The following is a 25,385-nucleotide window of genomic DNA, read 5'->3' as shown; positions in this document are numbered from 1 at the left end:
TAGCAAACAGTGTTCTTGGTGGCATCCTTCCCCTTCTCTGAAACTACATTGTAAGCCTGTGGGAAAGTAGGATTCATATCACAGAAATTTTGTCGTTCACTTTTGTCATTAACTAATTTTTTAAAAAATATTTATTTGACAGAGAGCACAAGCAGAGGGAGGGGGGAGGCAGAAGGAAAGGGAGAAGCAGACTCCCCGCTGAGCAGGGAGTACAATGCGGGACTCGATCCCAGGACCCCAGGATCATGACCTGAGCCGAAGGCAGACGCTTAACCGACTGAGCCACCCAGGTGTCCCATCATTAACTAATTTTACTGGAATTGGGAGTTAGGAAGATGACGCAAAAAGTAGAAGATTATATAGTCTTTCCTTTGAGGAACTTACAGTTTCTTTAGAAAGATAGTTTACATAATTGTAAAGCACTAGAGGGGAAAAGTGCAGATGTGATAGAATATAGAGTAAATATTCTGAGATAAGCCCAAGAAGGCAGAAAATAGTGGAGCAGAAAGACGGGAAGAAGCTATTTATGTTTACTTTTAGAGTAACTGTAAGCTCTGAAAGTAGTTTCTTGATTGTTTAGACCATAGGGTTTTAGGTTTGATTCTGACCTTGATTTGTGGATTAATTGAAGAGTTAGGCAGGAGTTATCAACGTGTATGAGGGACTGTAAAGCATACTTAATTGACTCTAGCAAAGGAGTGCTGGGAGGCAGCAAAATGAAATGTTTGCTTTTGTATAGGGAGTTGGCTAATGCAGGGTTTTGAGTTTGGCTGAGAAGTTTAGCTTTGATCCAGTAAATAATAGGAGGATTATAAAAGTGTAGCTATAGTGATGAACACATTGTATGAGAAAGATTGTCCTGGTGGATATTTGTAGGTTATATAAGGATGAGGAAAGACCAAAATCTGGCACATGTTTAGGAGGCTTCTCTTAAAATAAACCAAGTGTAAAATATTTGCAGTTTTGCCCTAGAGGGTGATGGCTCTAGAAATGAAGAAGAATGATTAAAATCAAGAGACAGATGAAGAAGAATCAGCAAGATTAATAATTTATTACTAACGGGAGTCGGGGAATGAGTTGTGTACTAAGAAATAAGGAGAGGATAGTGGTAATTTTTTTTTAAAGGAGGTAGATGGAAATTTGAAGTTAATGAGTTTAATTCCTATGTTGAGCTTCCGTTGTGGATGGGACATGTGATTAGAGTGGGAGTTATGAGCTGCGTTAGGAATGTGGGTGTAAATTTGAGTGTCATTCAAATAGGTGTAAAAAATGAAGCAGTGAGAGAAGCAACTTGACTTTTCTTATAGAGATGCATCAGTGGATCAGAGATTCTCTGGTGACTGGGAGAAAGGGAACAAATAAGGGAGAGAGAGGTCAAAGAGATAGGTGATCATGGTACTGTAGATGCTGAGAGAGAAGAATATTTCAGAGATTCATAAAGGTGATTGTGTGCAAAGGGTGTTATTAACCTTTATGTTTACTAGTGTTTAGCATAGTTTAGTAAACAAACTCTTGATGAAAGATGATTATAAGTTCTGTTAATTATTGGGTTAATCAAGATTGAAATTTTTAATGTAATATCTATTTGAGAAGAAAGGAGTAATGACAAAATTGTCATAGCTCATAAACCATATGTCAGTTAGTATTCTCATGTAAAGGGATTGCCATTGTTAGAAATTTTGCCCCAGATTTCAAAAGTAGTTTATTGTTGCATCATTAAAAAAAAAAAAACAAACTTACACTACTAATTTTAGCTTAATTGAAGGGAATAGTATAATACTTTATAGTTTGTAAGGTGCTTTAGCCTATGTAATATGATGCTATTTAAAGTTTTTTTTTTTTGTCCTTAATTTTCTTTTCTTTTCTTTTTTTTTTTTTAAGATTTTATTTTGTGAAGTAGTCTCTACACCCCACGTGGGGCTTGAACTCACAACCCCGAGATCAAGAGTCACATGCTCCACCAACTGAGCCAGCCACGTGCCCCTTCTTTTCTTTTTTAAAAATTCAGGTTATTTAAACAATAAAAACAGATCATTCATTTTTCCCCACCCTTCATCTCCTGCCTTTGGCAACCACCAGTCTATGAGCTTGGGGTGTTTGTGTGTGTGTGGGGAGGGCACTTATTTTACTTATTCACTTGTTTATCTCTGACTTACTTCACTTAGCGTAATGCCCTCAGTATCCTTCCAAGTTATCACAAATGGCAAGATTTCATTCTTTTTTAATGGCTGAATAATATTCCATTGTGTGTCTGTATCCCAATTTTCTTCTCTATTTATCCATTCATGGATACTTAGGTTGTTCCTGTATCTTGGCCATTGTGAATATTGCTGCAGCACGTATGGGGGTGCATATATCTTTCCAGGTTAGCGTTTTCATTTTCTTCTGATAAATAGCAAGAATGGAATTGCTGGATCATATAGTAGTTCTATTTTTAATTTTTGAAGAGCCTCCATTACCTTATTTTTCCAAATGGATTATGGTACATGTTCATTCCACCTCAACATATGATCTTGGTCTTTCCTATTTTCTAAGCCAGTTTTATTATACTTCTGGTGTAAAAATACTTTCCAAGGTAAGTTATTGTTTAAAAAGCCTTACCACAAGGTGTCATTGTAACCTATAAAAAGAATTTCCATGTAAATATGTGCAGTACCAATTTTTATATTTCCTTGTATTTTTAAGTCTATTTTTTTGTTCCATATTTTGCAGTTATCTTTTAGGGTATATTGTGAATCTCTTATATTAAAGGGAAAAATAGAGTAGTCGTGTTCTTCAGTTCTCATATTTTTGCAAAAACATATGCTTTCCACCCACGAATTTCTTAAGAGTATGTTGCTATAGAGATGATTGTTTGAAGGAAAGAATGAGGAGGAGTTACAGGAGGTGGACATTTAAAGAACAAAATACTTATTTTATGTCTTTGTTCCTGACAGAGCAAGCTTTAGTGTTTACCCCTCTGCTGATAAAATCCCTATGGAAGAAAGGTAGATATTTTGAGTGTTGTACTGTGATGGTATTTGCATTTACTAAGATGATTTTGCAAAGGTTCCTTGCTTGATTCTTTTTTCATATGGAGAATTGGTGCTTGTAATCTTTGAAACAACCTTTCTTCTACTTTAACTGGATCTCATTTTGCTTTTGCTTTTTCTTTCCTGATTTTCTGGTTGGTCTTTTAACTAATAATGTTAAAATACCCTACTAATTTCTTTTACTTCTACCTCTAAATTTATTTTCAGGACCATTCCCTGTTGACTACTTGCTGCCACTATTTTAGTTCAGATCTTTATCTTTACTGTCCCAGCCTTTTCATCTTCTTTTCTCTAGGATCGTCCCTCTACTCCCAGTTTATTCTACACACCTTGGATAACCTAGTTATTTTTCTTAAGTACAAATCTGAAACCACCCTATACTGTCTCTCATCCACCCACAAGCTTAAAACGTTCCATTGGCTCCTCTAGACCCCAGGATAAACTCCAGTCTCTTGCACATTGCATTGCCTTCCAGGCCCTGCCCTACCTCTGCAGGCTCATCTGTTCCCCGCCCCTTTATCTCCTACCCACAGAGTTGTCTTCCATCTCCATGCCTTCCTTACTGGATATTTCTTCTCTGCTTCTTTCTTTATCTCAGGATTACCCTCTTTGTGAAGTCTTCTTTGACAGCTTCTCTAGCAGAATTAGGCCTCTCTTCCCTGCTATCTATAAATACATTGCATTGCTTTATACTTTTAAAAGTTTTGAATTTAGGGCGCCTGGGTGGCTCAGTTGGTTAAGCGACTGCCTTTGGCTCAGGTCATGATCCTCGAGTCCCGGGATCGAGTCCCGCATCGGGCTCCCTGCTCGGCAGGGAGTCTGCTTCTCTCTCTGACCCTCCCCCCTCTCATGTGCTCTCTCTCTCAAATAAATAAATAAAATCTTTAAAAAAAAAAAAAAAAGTTTTGAATTTATATATTACTTGGAATTGGTAATATATGCGCATGGCAAAAAAATTTTAAGTACAAAAAGGATTTAATAAATAGTAAATTTTCTCTTATCCTTGTTCAGTAAGCAATTGTTGGTTAACATGTATATTTCACTGACCAACATGAACTCATTGAGAGCAAGGATTTTCACTTATTTATTACTGTATCCCTATACCCAACAGAGTCTAGCATATAATAGACACTTGGAAAATGTCTGTAATACTTTTTTTTAATGAGGTGGAAGACAATGCCCTACTCTTTCCAACACCAGCATTTTATTTTATTTATTTATTTTTAAAGATTTTATTTATTTATCAGAGAGAGAGAGCGCACACAGCAGGGGGAGTGGCAGGCAGAGGGAGAAGAAGGCTCCCTGCTGAGCAAGGAGCCCTATGTGGGACTCCATCTCAGGACCCTGGGATTGTGACCTGAGCTGAAGGCAGACACTCAACCGACTGAGCCACCCAGGCATCCGTCTGTAATACTCTCTTTTTTTTTTTTTTTTTAAAGATTTTATTTATTTGACAGAGAGAGACACAGTGAGAGAGGGAACACAAGCAGGGGGAGTGGGAGAAGCAGAAGCAGGCTTCCCGCCGAGCAGGGAGCCTGATGCGGGGCTCGATCCCAGGACCCTGGGATCTTGACCTGAGCTGAAGGCAGGTGCTTAACAGCTGAGCCACCCATGCACCCCTGTAATACTCTTGATATGGGCAAGTTCTTCCTTGTGATCTGCTTATTTCTGTATGCCCTTCAGAGCTCTCTTAGTATAAGTGGACCAGTCAGTAAATATGGTGTGGTGGCCACTCCATAAATACTGGTTGTTTAATTGCCCTTTTTTTTTTTTTTTTTTTTTATAAGATATGGTTTTAAAATTAACCTGTATGCCTTGAGAATGACTTTTATTTATTTCCCTTTTCTAGTTCTGAAAAATTTTATACTTTCTGGTAGAGCCTCAAAGATGAAAAAGAGCATGTTTGTGTAAACTCGAGCAAACATACCAGTTGAACACATCAATTTTTTTTTCAAATTTTTTTTCTTTTATTTAACTTTTCATACTAAGGCATAAAGCTCATGGAAATAATTCAGATTTATTAAAAAAAATACAAATAATTTCCAGGATATGTTGTCAGATCAGAAGGGCTTCATTTTGTATTACAAGCTATGTGGTAGCTTTATCTATTTCAAGTATATGGGCCTATGAGCAAAGACGCCTCTACAACTCACACAGAGGGAGTAAGTACTCATAAATCTTTTGGCAAGTCCCATGTTATATGCAAGAGAGCCTACGCTAAGAAACAAAATGAATTTGAAGTGTGGTATAGGCAACCGTCATCTTTGTTTTTCAGATCACAACTTTTCAGAGACTTTTGTAACTTATTTCTAAGTATTTGAGGTTGACTGGTTACTATATCCTATTTTCTAGAATTCTTTTGTGTGAATTAAGCTGTGCGGAGGCAGGCAGTGCAATTATAAGAATAAAATAACATTTTAATTCAGAGTGCTTGGTGGTTGATTGCTAACCACTCTAATACATATCTTCTTCCCTTCCTCTTTCCTTGCCCTCCCGTTTCATTCTAAGACACAATTATGGGGCCTGGCACCTTACCAGGGTTTTGAAGGGTCTGTTCCCAGCTGCACTTCAGGTTTTGGCAGGGTGTCAAGTTGTGACATTTTTTTGTATACAAGACACCCTGGGATGGCTATCCAAAGGCTTTTTCGGTGACTGTTGTAATATGCTCTCTGGATTTTAAAGACATTAATTTCTAACATTTTGTTTTAAGTGCAGTGTAATGCCTGATGTAGTTCTCCTTAGACTTTTAATGTTTTTAAAAAACAACATTCACTTCATGGGCATGTAGTATTTAAAGCATTGTTTTGAAATGTTCAAAGGCATAGCATTTGCTTTTTAATGGAATGTGTTTTGGAAGCTTTCCATGAGTATCAGCAGCTGTGCTTTTAGAATATTTTGAGTTTCCATCCTTTTGGGCAGACATTGTACCACTGCTTAAGAAATACAGCTCCTGTACAAAAGAGAATGTCATGGGTAGGTCTCTAGAGCTGGACTAGTCAAAAGAAGTGGTAGGAAGGACAACTGGGTATGGCTATATGATAGTAAGAGCTGTAAGGAGAGGAAGATGAGGTATTTGGAGAAGGGTTGTGCTGAGTCTTTAAAAAAACTGTCTTTCACAGAGACTAGTTCATCTAATAAGTGCTCCCTGATTAACAGGCTGATCAAAGTAATCTGTTTAACCAGCCAACTTCCTCCCTTCCTTCCTGCCTTCCTTCCTTCCTTCCTTCCTTTGACTTTATTTATTTGAGAGAGAGAGAGTGCAAGTGTGAGAGAGAGAAAGCACAATAGGGAGGAGGGTCAGAGGGATTAGCCAACTAGAGGGAACTCTGTCCCTGGACTCCGGGATCATGACCTGAGCCAAAGGCAGACCCTTAACTGACTGAGCTACCCAGGCGCCCTAACCGTTCTTTTTTAAAAGTTTGTTTCAACCATGTACTTTTAAAAATTTGTGTTGTAAGTTTATTTGGTAAACTCTGTACAATAAGAATTGCTTCTTTTATTATATGATTTGAGTGCCTAATAACATTTCTGTGTTCTGTAATTGATACCTGTATATTGACTGGTTGAAATCAGAAAAACCTGATTATGATATGAATTTAAAATTGTGATAGAAATTTTGTGTTTGGGTAAAATTTATTATGAATAATAGAATGAAGAGAAAGCCAATGTATTAATTACCTGTAGCTATTGGAACACATACTGACTGGGCTTAGAACATAAAAATTTATTCTTTCACAGCTTGGAGACCAGAAGACTGAAATCAAGGGTTGCACTTTCTGCAAAGGCTCTAAGGAAGAATCTTTCCTTCCAGCTTCTTATGGCTCCAGGCATGCTGTAGCTTGGGGCAGCATCTCTGCCTTTTTGGTCCCATTGGTGCTGCCTCTTCAGACTGAAAAATTCCCCTGCCTCACTCTTACAAGGATACATGTGATTGCATTTAGGGCCCACCCATATCCAGGATAAACTCCTTTTAAAATCCTTAATCACATGTTTTGCTATATAAGATAATATCCTTAGGTTACAGAGATTAGGAAGTGACATAGCTTCCTTTGGGCCAGCATTCAGCCCAGTACAGTCTGGAAGCCACAGTTACGGAAGTGGATGTAAAAGTGAATCAGACCTAAAGCAGTATTAGAATGGTGAACATAGTTATTTGATATTTTTGAGCTAATATGTGCCTGTGTTTGTTTTAGGTGTGGGGTTATAGAGATGAGTAAGACCTGTTTCTTGCCCTGGAAAAAGTTACACTGCATTTGTTACATATACTAAAATACAAGATGGAAGACAGAATGGTTACCTAATTATGTTTGGGAAAGTCAGGAAGTACTTCATGGAAGAAGTAATGCGCTCCTGAACAAGATTTTGAAGGCTGATGAGGAATTCACTAGAACAGATTACAGAGGGATAGAAAAGGCCTTCAGGACAAGGAAATTAGTATTTGCAAAGACATGGAGGTAAAAAACAGCAGTGTGTGCTCAGGAGTGTATGAGATAATTTTTTTAAATTTGCATTTGTTTCTAATATACAAATTGCTCTCATTTTACCAGTTGCAAAGTAAGTTCTTTGTTGCAAACATTTTTAAAGTACAGATCTTTTCCTAGATTAAGAAGATCTTTGGCCATTAAATATAGGAGTGGGGGGGGGGTGGGTAGCGCTTCAGGGAAATGCAAATTACAACCACAATGAGATACCACTTTACATCCCTTAGAATGGCTAAAATTAAAAAGACTGTGTTAAAGTAATTAAACAAGGAGGCTCTTAGACTGAGGTGGCTCTAATGCCCTGTTAGCCTATATAAGCAAACCAGAGCCTAAGCCAGAATCCATGCACTCGAATTCAAGAAAATGAAACAACTAATCACAACCAACCAAGCTTTCCTGATTAAGGCAACTTTTAAGCTATATTCATCACATAATTTCCTTCCTTTACTTCCATATTTTCTGTATAAAAACCACTCCACTTACTCCTCTTGGTGGTGTGCTCCTAACCACTTTCACTCTGGCACTGCCCGATTGGAATTGATGTGTATGCTCAAATAAACTCTTGAAAATTTTGTCTTAGACAGGGATGTCCACTATCACCACTTTTATTCAACATAGTACTGGAAGTTCTAGCCACAGAAATCAGATAACAAAAATAAATAAAAGGCATTTAAATCGGCAAGGAAGTTTCAGTAAAACTTTCATTATTTGCAGATGACGTGATGGTATATAGAGAAAACCGAAAGACTGCACCAAAAAACTGCTAGAACTGATAAATGAATTCAGTAAAGTTGCATGCTACAAGATCAATGTATAGACGTCTGTTACATTTCTGTACACCAATAATGAAGCAGCACAAAGAAAATTAAGGAATCAATCCCATTTACAATTGTACCAAAAACAGTAAGGTACCTAGGAATAAACCTAACCATATACACAATGGAATATATATATATATATATATATGTGTGTGTGTGTGTGTGTGTATGTGTATATATATATGATCATATACACAATGGAATATTATTTAGCCATAAAAAGAAAGCAAGCTTGCCATTTGCAATGACATAGATGGATTTAGAGGATATAAAGCTAAATAAGTCAGAGAAAGACAAATACCATATGATTTTACTCATATGTGGAATTTAAGAAACAAAGCAAATGAACAAAAGAAAAATATAAAAAGGCAAACTAAAAAAACAACTCTGAACTATAGAAAACATGGTTACCAGAGTGGAGATTGAGGGGGAATGGGTGAAAGGTGAAGGGGATTAAGAGTACGCTTATTTAGATGAACACTGAGTAATATGTAAAATTGTTGAGTCACTATATTGTATACTGAACCTAATATAACACTGTATGTTAACTACACTGGAATTTAAAGAAAGTAAAAAGAAATTGGTGAAATTTTTTTAAAAAAGACAATATTTTTTAATTTTTTAAAAGGTTTTATATAAATTGCAGTTAACATGCAGTGTGATATTAGTTTCAGGTATAGAGTATAGTGATTCAGCACTTCATACATCACTGGTGCTCATCACCACAAGTGCACACTTAGGTAATTGGTCTGTTCAAATTTTCTGTTTCTTCCTAGTTCAGTTTTAGGAGGTTACCTGTTTCTAGGAATTTATCAATTTCTTCTAGGTATGTCCATTTGTTGGCACATAATTTTTTATAATATTCTCTTAACAGTTGTATTTCTGTGGTGTCACTTGTTATTTATCCTCTTTCACTTTTGATTTTGTTTGAGTCCTCTTTGATTCTTTTTCCTTTTTTTTTTTTATGAGTTGCTAAAGGTTCATCAGTTTTGTTGATCTTTTCAATGAACTAGCTCCTGGTTTCATTGATCTATTATTTTTTTTAGTTTCTGTTTTCTTTATTTCTGCTCTAATCTTTATTATTGTCCTTTCTTCTACTTGGTTTGGGTTTTGTTTGTTCTTTTTCTAATTCCTTTAGGTGTAAGGTTATGTTATTTGAGACTTTTCTTCCTTCTTGATGTAAGCCTATATTGCTATAAACTTTCCTGTTAGAACAGCTTTTCCTGCATCCCAAAGATTTTGGATCATTGTTTTCTTTTTCATTTGTCTCTATGTATTTTTTATTTTCTCTTTAATTTCTTGGTTGACCCATTGTTTAGTAGCATGTTATTTAATCTCCATGTATTTGTGCTCTTTCCAGATTTTTTTCTTGTGGTTGTTTTATAGTTTCATAGCATTGTGGGCAGAAAAGATGCCTGGTATGACTTTAATCTTTTTTAATTTGTTGAGACTTGTTTTATTATCTAATATGTGACCTGTTCTGGAGAATGTTCTGTTCTGCAGAATGCACTTGGAAAGAATATGTATTCTGCTGTTTTAGGGTGGAATGATCTGAATATATCTGTTAAATCCATCTGCTCCAGTGTGTCATCCAAAGTCTCTATTTCCTTGTTGATTGTTTGGATGATCTGACCATTGATGTAACTGGGTTGTTAAAGTCCCCTACTATTACTGTATTACTATCAATATAGTTTATAATTGCTTATAATAATAGCTTATAAATATTTACAATTGTTATATCTTCTTGCTGGGTTGTCCCCTTTATGATTATATAGTATTTTTCTTTGGCTCTTGTTACAGTCTTTGTTTTAAAGTCTGTTTTGCCTGATACAAGTATTTCTCCTCTGGTACTTCTTCTCACACCCATTTACATGATAAATGTTTCTCCATCCCTTCACTTTAAATCTGCTGGTGTCTTTAGGTCTGAAATGAGTCTCTTGTAGGCAGCATATAGATGGGTCTTGTTTTTTAATCCATTTCATCACTCTGTGTCTTTTGATTGGAGCATTTAGTCCATTTATATATAAAGTAATTATTGATAGGTATGTACTTACTGCCATTTTGTTACTTGTTTTACAGTTGTTTTTGTATCTGTGGGACAAGGTGAGCTATGGGTCTTCATATTTTGCCATCTTCCCCAGATGTCTTATTGTTTGTCTTCTGACAACAGGCAACACCAAATTTTGGCAAAAATGTGAAGCAAACAACTCTCATGTTTTGGGTTGAAACAGAATATAGTATAACCACTATGGAAAAAGATTTGTCAGTTTCTTATAAAGTTAAACATACACTCCATGATCCAACAATTACTTACACTTACATATTTACCCCCTCCCCAACTGAAAACATGTCCACAAAAAGTTTTGTACAAGAATGCTCATAGTAGATTTATTCATAATTAATATTCGTAATAACCAGAAACAGTCCAAATGCTCATCAATAAGAAAATGGGTAAACAAAATATGATACTTAAACAATAGAATACTTTTGGATTCTTCATTTGTGAGTTCATGGAATTGTATACTTAAACTTGTGCATTTTATTACATGTAAATTTTACCTTGAAAACAAAAAGACTACACCTAAGAGAACTGGCAGATTGGATGGTCTGTTTTCTGTATCCATGTGATGGCTGAAGTTGTGGTAGCTTCACAACCATAAGGAGAAGTAAGCCTACGGAATGTGTTGGCAGAAGTATGGTGTCAATTTTAAACATAAAATATCCAGTTATTTCACTAGCAAAAAGAGTTTATTTAGGAATAGCAGGGGAAATACCCCCAAATGCAGTTTGGGACATAGAAACTATGGCAAACCATAAGCAAGTCCAGAGAACAAAGGAGAGGAGCATTCTTTTATATAGAAAAGGAGGGATTTGAGAGGGGTTGTTTGGAAAGTCCATTAGAGAGGAGTGAGAGTTTGGGGTTGTGGCAGCTTTTCATTGGCTGAGTTGAGGTAGGTCTCAATGGTTGGTTTGTTGCTGGAAGGAGAAGATCTTATTTCCTCCTGCTTGGAGTAGTAAAGTAAGCTTCTTCTTCCTGTTGGGGTTTGTAAACAGCAGTGAGTGGTGGGATTGAGAGAGATCTTGGAGAGATCTTCAAGGGAGATCTCTCCCTTGAAGGCCTCCTATTTCACTCTTAAATGAGGTTTTCTTTACTCATTTTCAGTGAAAAAGACCAGGATCATTGATGATACTGAGCCCAATTTTTGAATGAAAATTTAAAACTTTGAATTTTAGAATTCAAAATTCTGAATGCTTAAAAAAAAAACACACCTGAATTATAAAAAAGCAGAGAAGTGCACAAAAACTGTCCTTTTGAGTGATTTACAAAGCAAACCTCCCATGTAACCACAAGTATTAAGAAGTAGAACACTGCCAGTCTTTTCTCAAGTAATACTATCCTGACTCTTATGTCAATCACTTTCTCTCTTTATAGTTTTATTTATTTGAGAGGGAGATTTTATTTATTTGAGAGGGAGAGTGTGAGAGAGAGACAGAGAGAGAGCAAGGGGGGAGGGGCAGAGGGAGAAGCGGACTCCCTGCTGAGCAGGGAGCCCGACATGGGGCTTGATCCAGGGACTCCAGGATCATGACCTGAGCCAAAGGCAGATGCTTAACCGACCGAGCCACCCAGGCGCCCCGTCTCTTTATAGTTTTATAGCCTAAACAAACCTAAGCATGTATCCACTAAATATTAGAGTTTTGCCTGTTTTTAATTTTTTCCGAACTTTATGTTTAGAAAAATTTTGTATGCTTTTGTGCCTGGCTTCTTTCATTTGCACAATATGTGTTTGATGTTCACTTGTGTAGAGTGTATCTGTAGGTTATTTTCATTGCTGTATAGTGCTAGTTTCATTATGCCACAATTTGTGTCTTCAAGAGCTGTTAATGGACATTTGGTTTGTTTCTAGGTTTCATTTGGGAATACTACTGTTATGAACAGTAATATTACAACAGAAATCTCTTGGTGTACCTGTACTCACATTTCAGTTGAGTATATTTCAAGTAGAGGAATTGTTGAGTCATAGTATATAAATATCTTTAACTTAAGTAGATAATGCTCAGTTTTTTCTAACATGGATATGCCACTTTACACCACAGTTTGTTGCTTCCCATCTTTTTCAACGTGTTATGGTCAGTCTTTTTGGTTTTCTCATTGTGATTTTAATTTTATAAAGAAATCCTACACATGAATATGTGAAAAGAATTCAATAAAAATAGTTGGGCAAAAGGTTCAAATAAACATTTCACAAAAGAGGACATCCAAATGGCCCATCGACAAAGAAAAGTTGCTCAGTTTTCTTCCTTTTCAGGGAAATTGCGTTTTAGCTTTCTTTGGTATGTTTTTTTCCTGCCCTGGGTTACTGAAAATATTCTCTAGCAACTTTGTTCTTTTGCTTTTTCACATTTAAAGCTTCAGTCCAACTACAGTTAATTTTAGAGTGTATTGCAAAGTTGGGCCCAGTTTCTTTTTTTTACATAAGGTGATCTGGTTGTCTCAGTACCTTTTATTGCAGACTTCTGTTTCTTCGCTGATTAGCAAAACTGCCTGTGTTCTTAAATGTCTTACATGGGTGGATGTGTTTCTGGGCTGTATTCTGATCTCTTGATCTCTTTGTCTATAATTAATTCAGTGCCATACCAGCTTAATTACTGTAGATTTAAAATATCTTGATATCCAGTAGTTAAAGTCCTCCTGTCTTGTTTTTAAAAATTGTTTCTGCTGTTCTTTAAAAATGTTTCTGGCCTTTGTATTTCCATGTAAATTTCTGAGTCAATGTGCTAAATTTCACACGCACACACACACACACACACACCTATTTGCTAGGATATTGATTGGTGTTGCATCTATAGATCAGTTTGGGGGAGAATTTATATCTTTAGAACATTATTTTCCAATATATGGTATGTATCTCTATTTTCCTAGGTCTTTTTTAGTTTCTCTAATGGTATCTATATAATGGTTAGCACATCTTTTGCCTAGGCATTTGATGTTTTTTGATGCTGTTAAGAATGTCTTTAAAATATTTTGTTGCTGGGGCGCCTGGGTGGCTCAGTCGGTTAAGCGTCTGCCTTCGGCTCAGCTCATGATCCCAGGGTCCTGGGATCGAGCCCCACGTCAGGCTCCCTGCTCAGTGGGGGGCCTGCTTCTCCTTCTCCTTCTCCTTCTGCTTGCCTGTCTATCTGCTTGTGATCTCTCTCTGTCAAATAAATAAATAAATAAATCTTTAAAAAAATAATTTTATTGCTGATATGTAGAATGCAATTAATTTTTTATATATTCATCTACCTAGCAGTTATATTAACTTCTAATGATTTCTCTATAAATTCTTTTGGGTTTTCTACATACACAATTAGAACAGCTATATATAAGGAAAGTTTTATTTTTCCTTTTCCAATTATTTTTACCTTTTATACTTTTGTTCCACATTTTTTGTACAGTGTCAAATAAAATTGATCATGGACATCCTTGTTTTGATCACATTTTGAAAGGAAGGCATTGAAGAATTTAGAATCAAGAGTTTATTCTTTTTTTTTTTCTTAAGATTTATTTAATTGACTGAGAGATTGAGCAGGGCGGGCGGGGGGGAAGGTGGGGAAGGAAAGAGAGTCCTAAGCAGACGCTGCATGAAGTCCGACATAGGGCTTTATCTAATGACCCTGAGATCATGACCCGAGCTGAAACGAAGAGTCTGACGCTCAGCCAACTGCGCCCCCCAAGCGCCCCTACTGTATTCTTTTTGTATACATCTTTTACCAAATTGATGTGCCTTTCAGTTCCTAGTTTGCTAAGTTTCTTTTTTTATCTTGTGGTAAATTCATATAACATAAAATTTAATGTTTTAAAGTGTGCAGTTTGGTGGCATTCCATGTGTTCATAGTGTTGTACATCTACCACCTCTATCTAGTTCCAAAACATTTTATCACCTCCAAAGATAACTCTATGTCCATTAAGCAGTCACTCTTTCTCTCTCCTCCCAGCCCCTTGCAGCCACGAATATACTTACTCTCTCTGTGGATTTTGGATATTACTTATAAATGGAACCATACTCTGATGACGCAAATGATAAATGTTTTATTTTAGTCCCACAAGTTCTTGAACATGTATTATTTACTTTTTATGTTTATTTTCTATTGTTCAAGTTGAGTAATCTCTGTTCTGTCTTCCAGTTCATTAATTCTTCTCTATTTCTGCCGTTGAGCTCATAGTTAGATTTTTATTTTGGTCATTATATTTTTTCAGTTCTAAAGTTTCTACTTGGTTCTTTTTTATATCTTTTATTCTTTGCTGATACTTGTATTTCTTTGATGTGTCTTTCTCTTTTTTTGTTTATTTCAAGCTTGTTTGCACTTGCTCATTGAAATATTTTTAACATGACTTGTTTGAAGTCTTTGTTGGATAACTCTGTCGTCTCAGTGTTGACGTCTATCAGTCGTCCTTTTACATTCAATTTGAGATCTTCCTCGTTTTTTTTTTTTTTTTTTTTTTGAGATTTATTTATTTGAGAGAGAGGGAGAGAAAGAGAGAAGAGAGAGCGTGTGTGCACAGGGAGAGAATCTTGAAGCAGATCCCCGCTGAGTGTGGAGCCTGACGGGGCTCCATCTCACGACCCATGAGGTCATGACCTCAGCCAAAATCAAGATCCGAAGGCTTAACTGACTGAGCCACCCAAACGCCCCGAGATCTTCCTCATTGTTGGTGTGACTAGTGATTTTTCTGTTGAAACCTGAACATTTTGGGGTATCATGTTATGAGACTGTGTTTCCTAATCCTGGCTTTTCCTGACACCTCTCTGGCACAAGAAAGAGGGGAAATGCTACTTCATTATTGCCAGATGGGGGTAGAAGTCTAGGTTCCCCAGTTGGCTTCTGTTGACACCTGAATTGTGGGAGATCATCATCATTGCTGGGTGGCATGGAATTCTGGCTCCTCATGTGGTCTCCACTGTCATCCCCTAGAAAGAATAGCTTTGTTACTGCTGAGTGGTAGTGCCAGACCTAACTCTCTACTAGTGCTTATCTGATGGCACTTCAGCAGGGTGAGGGTTTAGGTGTTCTTCCTTGCTGTTGGTAGGGGTGAAAGTGCAGGTGTCCCATGTAGTCTCCCCTGATATTGCAGAAGTATGGGGCTGTATTACAGCTCAGCAGGGATGAAAGTCCCAGCTTTCTAGTTGGCCTTCTTGTATCCCATCCAATCAGGGTATTAGGGTACCTCATTACAATCTGGCCTTTGCTGCTTGCTGGCCGGGTTGGTGGTGGAGTCACAGTGTTTTCTGTAGTATTTTCCTGGAGGATATTGTTATTGTCTAGAACATTTTTGTCTTGCTACTTTCTTGTTACTTTGGCTAGAGAGCAGGCTTTTGTTAAGGCCTTTTTTTTTTTCCCCCCAGTCTGAACCCGTTGCCAGCTTCTTCAGCTCCAGGTTGGAGATCATGTATTAAACTGATAAGAACAGATACTACACTTGATCATGTATTAAAAGAAAACACTGGGAACCCACCTGTGTGTCAGTTCTTATATCCTGAGGTTGTTAGCTGTTTTGCCTCTGGTCTCCATTTTTCAGAGTTGTGTTATATATGTCATGTATACACACACACACACCATTCAGGACTTTGATTTGTATTAGTGGGATTAATGTGGAGATGTGCCTCTCTGCTCCATCATCCCAGAAGTAGAAGTCTTATTCCAGAAGTTTAAGTTGTATTATCAGTTCTCATTTACTTCTGGATATTTTCTGATTTCTATTGTGACCTTTTCTTTAATTTACGTTATTTAGAAATGTCTTCTTTCTAAGCATATGTAGCTTTTTCAGTTACCTTTTTGTATTAAGTTTTAGTTTAATTGCACTTCGGTCAGAAAAATATTCTGTATAATTTTGGTTTTTAAAAATTTTTTAGATTTTTTGAAATACCCGGTGTGTGGTCAGTATTTATAAATGTATGTGTATGTTTATAAAGAATTTGTATTCTATAGTTACTGGGAATGGTTTTCTATGTATGTTAGCTCAGGTGGGTTAATTATATTGTCTGTATTCTTACTGATTACTTTTTTGTGCTTGTTCTATTAGTTACCAAGAATAGTGGTAAAATTATCCCCCTATGATTGTGAATTTGTCTGTTTTTCCCTGTAGTTCTGACCCTTCACACCCCTTAGTGTGTATAAATTAAAATTGTCCTATCTTTCTGGTGTATTTAACCTTTTATCTTTACAAATGCATTTTTTCATCTCTAGGACTCTTTCTTTTTGGTTGTTTTTTTTTTTTGGCCTTAAAAATCTACTTTATCTAATATTAATGTAGTTCTGTCATCTGTCTTTAGGTTAATGTTTAATTATGTTTTTGCTTTTTTTTTCAACCTTTGTGCCCTTCTGTTTTAAAAATGTTATAAAAAAGTTATATAGTTGGGTTATATTTTTTCTCTTAAATTTCTCATTTATTTGAAGCATTAATCTATATAATTTAATGTAATCACTGATATGTGTCTAAGTCTACGGTTTTACTTTTCCTATTTTCCTACTTGTTTTTCTATCTTATCTCCCTGCTTACCTTCTTTTAAATGGAATTCTCAATGGAGGGGTGATTCTCAAAGGAGGGACAGAGGTGATTTTTGCCTGTCTAGGGTACATTTGTCAAAATGTGCAGACCTGGGGCGCCTGAGTGGCTCAGTCGGTTGGGCGTCTGCCTTCGGCTCAGGTCGTGATCCCGGGGTCCTGGGATCGAGCCCCACATCGGGCTCCCCGCTCAGCGGGAAGCCTGCTTCTCCCTCTCCCATTCCCCCTGCTTGTGTTCCTGCTCTGTGTCTCTCTCTGTCAAATAAATAAATAAAATCTTTAAAAAAAAAAAAAAAAAATGTGCAGACCTTTTGTTTTTCACTTCTGGGGGGGAGTGGTGCTACTGGCATCTAATGGGTAGAGACTAGATATGTTACTAAATATCCTACAGTGTACAAGATAGGCCCCCCACCTTGTCCAAAGAATTATCTGATCTAAAAGGTCAGTAGTGCAAAGGTTGAGAAACCCTTTTTTAGAGTGTTTTGAATAATGTAAATTTCCCCACTCTTTGAGCATTTTTAATGGTTATCCTATAGGAAGGTTCCGCATATTTTATAGTAAGTATTTTAGATTCTTCAGGCCATGTATAGTTTCTGTTATGTGTTCTTTCCCTCTCTACCTTTCTGTTTTTAGAGTTGTTTTAGGTTTATATAAAAATTGAGCAGAAAGTACAGAGTTCCCATATACCCCCTGCCACCACACCGGCACAGCATCCCTCACTTTTGCATCCTGCAGCAGAGTGGTACATTTGTTACAGTCGATGAACCTACACTGACATGTCATTATCACTCATAGTCCATAGTTTACATTAAGGTTCACTCTTGGTGTTGTACATTCTGTAGGTTTTAGCAAATGTTTGTTGATATGTATTCTGTGATTATAGTATCATACAGAATAATTTCACTACTCTAAAAATCCTCTGTGTTCTGCCTGTTCATCTCTTCCTGCTGGGAATGGCCAGCAATCCCTGTACTGACAGATGAAAAGATTACTCCAAACATTGCCCTAAAAGAGAGGAGAAGGCAAGGGGGTCACGCTCAAAGACGAAGACCCTTTGCTCTTCTTTGCTCCTGCTTTTATTGGTCCTTCAGGATAATCACAAATCCTTATCACTGTTTCTCAAGCACGTGATGTGTGACAAGGGGTCTTACTGAAACTAGGAGGATCTGTTTATGGGAAAGATACGATATGCAGATTATGCTAATATGCATGTTCTATGAGTTCTGCTAAACATAGCCTAAGAGATAATGCATACATCTCTTAGATCACAGGGCGGCTGTTTGGGCTAAGAAAGCTTCGGGGAAGGCAACTCCCCGTGGCATTCCGCCGGCAGAGTGATCACGCAGGCCTCGGCATTCCAAAGGCCCATGCCCTTCTCTGAAACCTTCCATTGCCCTCAGCAGCCTCTGTGTTACATTTTAGCAAGCCAGGTATTATGGCTGATTTCATGCTTTACATTAATTCCAACATCTGCCTCTTTCCTAATCCCTGGCAACCACTACTTTTTAAAATGTCTTTATAGTTTTGATGTTTCCAGAATGTCCTATAGTTGGAATCCTACATCCCTTTTAGATGGCTTTCTTTCATTTAGTAATATACACTTAAGGTTCCTTCGTATCTTTTCATGGCTTGATGGCTCATTTCTTTTTAGGGCTGAATGATACTTCGTTGTTGGGATATACCACAGTTTATCCATTCACCTACTGAAGTACATCTTGGTTGCTTCCGGGTTTGGCAATTATGAATAAAGATGCTATAGGCATTAATGTGCAGTTTTTTTGTGTGGATGTAACTTTTCAAGTAATTTGGGTAAATACCAAGGAGTGCTGTTGCTGGACTGTATGGTAAAACTAATGAATTAGAGTTCCTATTGCTCCACATTTTCACCAGCATTCGGTATTGTCCGTGTTTGGATTTGGGCCATCCTAATAGGTTTGTACTAGTATCTCATTGTTTCAATTTGCAATTCCCTAATGACATATGATGTTCTCTATCTTTTCATATGCTTATTTGCCATTTGTGTATCTTCTTTGGTGAGATGTCTGTTAAGGTCTTTGAGCCAGTTTTTAATTCAGTTTTTTTTCTTGCTGAGTTTGACTTTGTATATTTGGTTAACAGTCCTTTATCAGATAGGTCTTTTTCAGATACTTTCCTCCCAGTCTGTGACTTCTCTTCTCATTGTCTTGGCAGTGTCTTTCCTAGAGCAGAAGTTTTAAATTTTAATGAAGTCTAACTTACCAATTATTTTTTTTTGTGGATCTTGCCTTTGGTGAAGTTACTGTCATATCAGAGACGTTTGTTATCTTCTAGGAATTGGATAATTTTGCATTTTACATTTAAGTGCATAACCCATTTGAGCTAATTTTTGTGAAGGGTGTAATGTCTGCCTAGATCCACTTTTCTTTTTTGGCAAAGATCTTTGTCAAAGATCAGTTGACTATTTGTTTTAATCGATATGTGGACTCTATTTTGTTTCATTGATCTGTCTATTATATTGCCAATATCACACTTTTTAAGGAGGCTTTATTTAGAGGCACCTGGGTGGCTCAGTGGGTTAAGCCTCTGCCTTCGGCTCAGGTCATGATCCCATAGTCCTGGGGTCAAGCCCCACATCGGGCTCCCTACTCAGCGGGGAGCCTGCTTCTCCTTCTCCCTCTGCCTGTCTCCCTGCTTGTGTGCTCTCTCTCTCTCAAATAATAAAATCTTAAAAAAAAGATTTATTTGAGAGAGACGGAGACAGAATATGCACACAATTGGGGGTAGGAGCAGAGGGAGAGGGAGTAATATCAAGCAGACTCCCTGCTGAGTGCAGAGTCCGACGTGGGGCTTGGTCTCATGACCCTGAGGTCATGACCTGAGCCAAAACCAAGAGTCAGATGTCGAGGCTTACCTGACTGAGCCACCCAGGTGCCCCAGTATTATACTGTCTTAATTTCTGTTGCTTTTATAGTAAGTCTCAAAGTCAGATAGTGTCAGTTTTCTGACTTTGTTCTTCTGCAATACTGTATTGGCTATTCTGGGTCTTTTGCCTCCCCACATAAATTTTTGAATTAGTTTGTCGATATCCATAAAATAACTTATGGGGATCATATTGAATCTGTAGATCAAGTTTGGAAGAACTTACCTCTTGACAGTATTGAGTCTTCCTATCCATGAACATAGAGTAAATATCTTTTCATTTATTTAATTCTTTGATTTTTTTTTTTAATCAGAGTTTAGTAATTTTCTTCATATTAAAAAAACATATTTTGTTAAGTATAGAGCTGTTTCATTTTGGGGGGTTACTAATGTAAATGGCATTATAAATTTCAAATTCCATCTGTTCATTGCTGATATATAGGAAAGTGATGGACTTTTTTGTATATTAACTCTCTATCCTGCAACCTTGCTATAATTGCTTATCAGTTCCAGGAGGATTTTTTTTTAATTGGGTCTTCTACACAGACTGTCATGTCATCTGCAAAGAAAGACAGTTTTATTCCTCCTGTATTTATATGCCTTTTATTTTATTTTATTTATTCTTACTACATTAGCTAAGACTTCCCACTATGATGTTGAAAAGGAGTGGTGAGAGGGGACATTCTTATTTGTTCTTGATCTTAGTGAGAAAATTTCCATTTTCTCACCCTAAATATGACATTACCTGCAGATTTTTTATAGATGTTCTTTATCAAGTTGAGAAAGTTCCCCTCCATACCTAATTTGTTGAGTTTTTTTCATGGATATGTGTTGGATTTTGTCAAACGCTTTTTCTGCATCCACTGATATGATCATGTGATTTTTTTTTTTTTTTTTTGCTTTAGTCTATTCATGTAATAGATTACATTAATTGATTTTTTTAATGTTGAACCAGCCTTGCATGCCTGGAATAAATTCTACATGGTCATGGTGTATAAATCTTTTTATACATTGTTGGATTCAATTTGCTAATATTTTGTTGAGGATTTTTGCATCTATATTAATTTTTTTAAGCTCTTAAAAGATAACATTCATAGTTTGGGGCCATTCAAAACAAGGCTGCAGGCCAAATTTGGCTCATGTGTTATAGTTTGTCAACCCCTTTCCTAGAGATTACAATATGCATTCTTGACTTATCAAAGTTAAATATTTGTTGATACTTTTAGCCTTTTCCCATACAGTGCAAGGGCTCTACAACACTTGTAATTCTACCTTTATTGACTTATATACCATTTAGTTATATATTTTAACTCTATATATGTTAAAATCCCCAAGATATTATTTTATGCAGTCAGCATTATGCAGTCATAAATAGTATTATGCACATATTTCCAATTTTCATTTATCTTTATTTTTGTATTGTCCACATCTAAGATAATTTTCCTTGTGTATGAAGGACTCCTTTACTGTTTCTTTTATTGTGCATCTTCTGGGATGAATTTGTTTTGTTTATCTGAAAATGTCTTTATTTTACCAATATTCTTGAAAGATATTTTTTTGCTATATTTATAGAAACTTTGGCAGTTGTTTTCTTTCAGCACTGTAAAGGTAATATTACATGTGTTCTGGCATTCATTGTTGAAGTCCTTTTTTTTTAAAGATTTTATTTATTTGAGAGAGACAAAAATAATGAGCAAGAGAGAGAACAGGGGGAGAGAGAGAAATAGGCTCCCTACTGAGCAGGGGGCCTGACGTGGGGCTTGATCCCAGGACCCCGAGATCATGACCTGAGCTGAAAGCAGATGCTTAACTGTCTGAGCCACCCAAGCGCCCCAAGTCAGTTCTTTTGTTGCCTTTTTTCAATGCACTTCGGTTCTTTTCCTGGCTGATCTTAAGATTTTTCCTTTTTCTTTAGTAAAATCTTAAGGTGATGTTCTTAGATGTGGATTTCTTAATGGGATGTGTGTAGATTTCTTTTTATTTATGTGCTTGTGGTTATAGAACATTTTTGGTGGAAGTTGGCAACTTTTTTGGGGACGGCAGTTATTGTTTCTGTACTATTTTCTCTCCTTTTGGGACTCCAGTGGCGTATCTGTTACAATAACATTTTAACTTTATTCTCTGTATTTCTTTCCTTTTTTGTATTTTTCTTATTTTTATTTAAATTCAAGTTAGTTAACATATAGTGTAGCATTAGTTTTTAGGAGAATTTAGTGATTCATCACTTACATGTAACACCCAGTGCTCATGCCAACAAGTGTCCTCCTTAATGTCCATGACCCATTTAGCCAGTCCCCCCACCTACCTCCCCTCTAGCAACCCTCAGTTCTCTATATTTAAGAGTCTCTCATGGTTTGCCTGCCTCTGTTTTTATTTTTCCTTCCCTTCCCCTGTGTTTATCTGTTTTGTTTCTTAAATTCCACATATGAGTGAAACCATATACTTGTCTTTCTCTGAACGACATTTTTCATCTAGCATAATACTCTAGTTCCATCCATGTCAGCAAATGTCAAGATTTCATTCTTTTTGATGGGGGATTAATATTCTATCATACACACACACACCCCATGTCTTCTTTATCCGTTCATTAGTCGATGGACATTTGGGCTCTTTCTATAATTTGGCTATTTTTGATAGTACAGCTGTAAACAATGGGGTGCATGTGCCCCTTTGAGTCAGCATTTTTGTATCCTTTGGATAAATACCTAGAAGTGCAATTGCTGGGTCATAGGATAGTTCTATTTTTAACTTTTTGAGGAAACTCCATACTGTTTTCCAAAGTGACTGCACCAGTTTGCATTCCTAGCAACAGTGTAAAAGGGTTCCCCTTTCTCCACATCCTCACCAATGTCTGTTGTTTACTGAGTTATTAATTTTAGTCATTATGACAGGTGTGAGGTGGTGTCTGATTGTGGTTTTGATTTATTTTTCCGTGATGATGAGTGATGTTGAGTATCTTTTCACGTGTCTCTTAGCCATCTGGATGTCTTCTTTCAGAAAGTGTCTATTCATGTCTTCTGCCCATTTCTTAACTGGATTATTTGTTGGGTGTTGAGTTTGTAAGTTCTTTACAGATTTTGGACACTAGCCCTTTATCTGTTATGTCATTTGCAAATATCTTCTCTCATTCCATTGGTTGCCTTTTAGTTTGTTGATTGTTTCCTTCACTGTGCAGAAGGTTTTTATCTTGATGAGGTCCCAATAGTTCATTTTTGCTTTTGTTTCCCTTGCCTCTAGAGACATGCCTAGTAAGAAGTAGGTGTTGCCAAAGTCAGAGAATTTCTCCTGCTTTCTCCTCTAGAATTCTGATGGTTTCCTGTTTTACATTTAGGTGTTTCATCCATTTCGAATTTATTTTTGTGTACGGTGTAAGAAAATGGTCTAGTTTCATTTTTCTGCATGTTGCTGTCCAGTTTCCCCAACACCTTGAAGAGACTGTCTTTTTTCCATTGGATATATTTTTTTGAAGATTTTTTTAAGTTTTATTTATTTATTTGAGAAAGAGAGCACACACGCATGCTCATAGAGGGGTAGAGGGAGAAGGAGAGAAGCAGACTCCCCACTGAGCATGGAGCCTGAAGTGGGGCTCGATTCCACAACCTAGGAGATCATGACCTGGGCCAAAACCAAGAGTCAGATGCTCAACCGACTGAGCCACCGAGGCGTCCCTCCACTGGATATTCTTTCCTGCTTTGTTGAAGATTAGTTGGCCATACGGTTGTGGGGCCTCCTTTTTTTTAATTTTTCATCCTTATTTCTCTTATATTCTTTTAACTTATCTTTTAATTACTTATTTTTGTTTTTAAAGATTTTATTTAATCATTAGAGAGAGAGAGAGTGCACATAAGCAGGGGGGAAGGCAGAGGAAGAGGGAGAAGCAGGCTCCCCTTGGAGCAGGGAGCCTGATGCGGGGCTCGATCCCAGGACCTGGAGACCATGACCTGAGCTGAAGGCAGATGCTTAACCATCTGAGCCACCCAGGCACCCCTTCTAATTACTACTTTAAGCTATGTCTTATCTAGGCTGTTATGCTTGCTCATTGAGTTTTTACTTTTGGTTGTAGAATTTTTCAGTTTTAGAGATTTCCCTTGGTTTCTTTTTATGGTTTCTTACTCTCACAAAATTCTCAACCTTGTTTTCTATTGTCTTGTACACAATAATGTAAGAAAATTTCTTTTAGAATCGTTGTTTAATAATTCTAATAGTGAGGCCCTTTTGTCTATTGTCTTTTTGCTTCTTGTGACTTTAATTCATGTCACCTTGTCTTCCCAGGTACTTGAGTTTTCAAATTAAAAAAAATTTTTTATTGTGTCACATTTATTTGTAAAATTGTTTTTTAGAGCAAGTTGCAGCCTATTCTAATATCATTCATCTAAATTACCCTTGTTAGGAATAATAAGGGCAAACCTTTAAAGTCTGTATCCAAAATGAAGGGGGTGTTCACCAGGGCTTCTCCACTCCTTGCTGGTGTAATCTGTGTATCTTTGAATTTGAAGACTGTCAGCAGGCATTCAGTCTCCCAGCCACCTCTCTGGAACTGGCAGATGCCTCTAGGGGAAGAGTGGTCCCAAATGCCAGTCTCATCTTTCTGCATCCACATCCTCTCCTGTTCCCATTTCAGTAAATATTTATTCTTTTGTTAGTTTCCATTGTCTTCAGATTATTAAAATACATGTCCAGCTTTTCTTGTCCTAAGCAGGAGGCTTGATCTAAATTACCTTTTCCTCTAGTACTGGAAGTGAAGACTATCTTCAGATTTCTTGGTGTAAGAGATTGATAATACATTTCCCACGGTGTTTGAGGTAGTTGGGGTTTTTGTTTTTAGCTAAAAGCATTTTTATATAATTAGCATAAAAGGTACAAGTTTGTTCTTTGTAAACTTGAATATAGAATTGTGGAACCACTTTTGAAGGTCAGAGAAAGAATTAATGTTTTATGAGGCCTTTCTGTCTATATTACTAGATATCTATTTGGAGGATACCATATTTTCCAAGATTATCATTGATAAGTTGATTATTACTGGACTGGAGAACTGAAAGATGTTCAAAACACTAAAAACAGATATAAAATTTATTCTGACCTTGGTAAGACTTGTGCAAATGGACAGATAGTTTTCTGTGATTCTGAAATATTCCTAGAGGAGAAAAGTCTGAAAATGACTATTGGCAGATGCAACCCAGGAGTTCATAACTTTGAGTCAAGAAGATCCCAGAGGGCAGTACACATATGTTTGCAATGGAACTAGAGTTGGAGATGAGGCTGTGAAAATTAATAATGGGAAACCTCATTAAAATGGAGATGGGAGATTCAGCAAGGGGAGCTCTTACTCCCTACCACTCATAGTCAGTTGTAGACCCAACAGGAAGATATGTACTTGATTTTGCACCTGGTTGCTCCTTTACAATCCCAACTGGAGGAAGAAACTTTTTTTTTTAAGGTTAATAAGGTAATGGTGGTGATGATTGAGAAATGGGTATCCTGCAATTAGTCCTGAAAAGCACTTGTAGTAGATTTTAGTGCCAAAAGGGAAGGATTTAAATCATTTTAACCCTGTTTTCCTAAAATGTCCAGGTCTTTGTGAATTTTATGTGCAATGGGAGTGAACTTCC

General features: G+C 36.8%; 1 protein-coding gene across 3 annotated transcripts in view; it reads left to right on the top strand.

Annotated features, from left to right (window-relative positions):
* The window catches only part of CEP83 (centrosomal protein 83), a 131,245-nt gene that overhangs the window by 22,246 nt on the left and 83,614 nt on the right, over nucleotides 1-25,385 (top strand). The window contains exon 1 of one of the 3 annotated variants that reach the window (XM_032416711.1): nucleotides 2,672-2,987. The exons of the other annotated variants lie outside the window; for them this stretch is intronic. The gene's annotated coding sequence lies outside the window, so the exon portion shown is untranslated. Of the gene's footprint in view, nucleotides 1-2,671; nucleotides 2,988-25,385 lie in introns of those variants that run through there. 3 annotated transcript variants of the gene reach the window in all.

Source organism: Phoca vitulina, unplaced genomic scaffold, assembly GCF_004348235.1.
Source record: "Phoca vitulina isolate PV1807 unplaced genomic scaffold, GSC_HSeal_1.0 scaffold19, whole genome shotgun sequence".
Lineage (NCBI taxonomy): Eukaryota > Metazoa > Chordata > Mammalia > Carnivora > Phocidae > Phoca > Phoca vitulina.
The sequence above is the reverse complement of the archived record's forward strand: the minus strand, read 5'-3'. Positions and strand labels throughout refer to the sequence as shown.